The sequence below is a fragment of the Arabidopsis lyrata genome, assembly GCF_000004255.2.
Source record: "Arabidopsis lyrata subsp. lyrata unplaced genomic scaffold ARALYscaffold_2, whole genome shotgun sequence".
NCBI classification, from domain to species: Eukaryota; Viridiplantae; Streptophyta; class Magnoliopsida; order Brassicales; family Brassicaceae; genus Arabidopsis; species Arabidopsis lyrata.
This window is the reverse complement of record NW_003302554.1, coordinates 15291243-15294456: the sequence shown is the minus strand read 5'-3', so window position 1 is coordinate 15294456 and position 3214 is coordinate 15291243.

The following is a 3214-nucleotide window of genomic DNA, read 5'->3' as shown; positions in this document are numbered from 1 at the left end:
TACCCCTACGATTGTAAGACGACTGTGAGTGCTGGTGAGATAGAGAGAGAGAGAGAGAGAGAGAGAGAGAGAGAGAGAGAGAGAGAGAGAGAGAGAGAGAGAGAGAGAGAGAGAGAGAGAGAGAGAGAGAGAGAGATCGTGTATGTTTTGTTTTGCACGTGAGATTGTAGACCGGTCCACGAAACCAAAGAAAAGATTCTGTGTGTTTTTGCAGGCTTTGGGGTTCGTCTTGTTACACTCATGTTCGAAGAGAGAGAAAATATAACATGTTGAATTATCAACTTTATACGTTGCCATGTATTTAATATTTCTTTGCCGTATATCATGTGAGTCAAAATGTAATCTAATGAAAGCTATATCCCAAAATTTAGAGATTGTTTTGTTTGGGATGATAATTATGTCGTATATCACCTTTTAGGTGTTCAAACAATAATTTGCTTCTATTGTGCGTGTGTAATGCGTATTGATGGACAGAAAGACAGAGAGAGAGCTTGACATCAAAGTTTTTTTTGTTTCTATGTATCAGCCGACGTCAAAGCTTTATAAATTCGAAATCTAAAGGCTTATTTATACGAGTATTTTTATCCCCGAACCATGCGGAGACAATGACCGCTGATTTATTATATTTTATGAAATCATCATATCGTTTATCACATAACCCTACCCGTAATGGAATAACCGTAAAAAAACATCAAAAACCATGCATGGGTCCGAAAGCATATTGCCTTTATATAGATACAACTCTTGGATTTAACGATTTGTAGAGTGAAAATTAATTTTTAAATCAATATATGTGCTTAATTAATTGTAAAATCTATCTACTAGTCTTTGATTAGTAAATTTTGCCTTTTAAAAGTAATAGAATCTTGATGACAACTTAGAATAAGTGAATAACTATAATTTTGTAGCAGTAACATTCATTCAATAGTTTAGATTTTACATTATAAGAGAGAAATGTTGAGAAAATCATCTTTTGATCTTTATTATACATGTTTATATATTAAAAAAAAAACAGAAAAATGTATTTTGAAAGAAATGAATGAATTTTCTAAAAAGAAATTTTATTGTGGGACAAAGTGAATACTATAACTTATTGGTTGTGTTATAAAATGGATTATATATATATATATATATATATATATATATATATATATATTAGTCGGGTAGTACTTATAAATTATTATATATATACTGCCAAAATTTTGTTACAACACTCTATTTTTTTCTTCCTTCAAATCAATTATATTGATATCATAACAAGTTTACAAGAGTAGAAAAACTATACAAACGACCATTATAAATAAATAGACGACAATACTTTATATATATATAGCATGAAACGATGTAATTTTTCACTGTACAAAATATATAACTATATATGTGATCATAAATACCATATATTGAAACATTGATTTACTAGATGACAAAAAAAAAAAAAAAAAACACTGATTTACTAACTTTGCTAACACCAGTTTAAAAAAACAAATAAAGATTAAAAAAATTAAAAATAAGTAAATTTCTAAAGAAAATATATTTTCAACAGTGTCTAACTGTCTGGTTCACACGTCTTTTATAATAAGAATTTTGGCTAAATAACAAATTCTGATCAAACTGAAATCAACTCTAAATAATATACGTACCCACTTTTTGACAACTTACTTGCATATTAATTAAGAAAAATATATTGAGAAATAAAACTTACCTTTCCACCGTTTTCGACTCCCTATTTCTGGCCGTCACATACATTTGTTCTTTTTCTAGTTGCTTCCAAAACCAATTTGATATGGAGAATTGCAACTTTTTTCAAAACCAAAATGATTGTTTTGTACATCAAAATTACTCGACTATGTAAGTTTCGAATGTTCGTAAAATGATGACCATAACAATCCATATATTCAAAAAAAAAAAAAAAAAAACTGATCTTATAGTGATGATAATTAAACACTCACATTTGCATTCAATCCACTTGGACGGTCAAATTTAATCATAGAAAAAATCACGGATAAAAATATAAGAAAAATATTTCGGCGTGTGGGGTATATGCTTTATTAATCTAATCATGTCATGCTTAAACAAAGTATTCTTGAAGTTGATGGTAGCTCAACTTAATGTGTATATTAACTAGGTGGAATCTTTCAATTAGTCTGTTTTATGCGAATAGAAGATGTGAGAATTGGATGGCTATAATACGACTTAGGGTTGCTGTGTAACAAAGTTGGTTGGTCTCTTGAACCAATAGAGATAAACAACTTAAATGTGATCCAAGACAAAATCTCAGAGAAATCATTTTAGTCGAAAGAATTCTACTTAGAAACACGGTGGAAAATAAATCTAAGGCTATGATACTCTTGTCTCCTTTAAGTCCGTGTACCTATAGTTTTTTTTTTTTGCGACATAAAAAGATACCATAATTTCAAAACCATCCAAGTAGTACTATAGTAGGCAAAATATATAGTCCCTAGCTAAATAATTTAGATTTTTTTTCAAGTATTCGCTAAAGTTATAATTGATCAAACATAGATTTTTACAAGAATTAATGCAAAGTTAGTTTGAAAACAAAAAGAATGTCAATGCTTTAACTTATACAACAATAATAAAGAAGAAACATATTACAATAACATTTCAGATAATTGGATCTCCTACTAAAAATATATTAATTGATAAAATATATTTATGGCTAAAGAAAAGTTGATTATGATTTTATCAGTCCTATGTTTCAAAAATAATTATAACATATGCATAGTAAAGTTGGTCTTCCTTTTTTTTTGTTTTTGGTGAGAAGTAAAGTTGGTCTTCCTTATTATTACTTAAACAACGTTATGAGAAAATAGTATAAGAAATTTTTTCCACTCAGATGACTTCATCTTATTTTTACCGTCAGCTAAATTTAATCATTTCAAAATTTAATCATATACAACTGTTCAATTTCGTGATATTATTTACCGTCAGCTAAATTTAATCATTTCAAAATTAATTTAGTAAATACAAATTCAATTATTAATTTTATACATTTTAAATCGTATATTATAAATTTGAAAGATCAACATTTAGTTAGTTTTCAAAAATATATTTAAACAATTTCTTTTTATGGTTTTCAAGATACCAATTTGGTTGAAAAAACTCTATTGATATGAAATATATATATGACGAATATGCATTGAGCCGGAATTAAATTTTGGTATATCACAACTGCACAGTCTGCACTAAGACAATA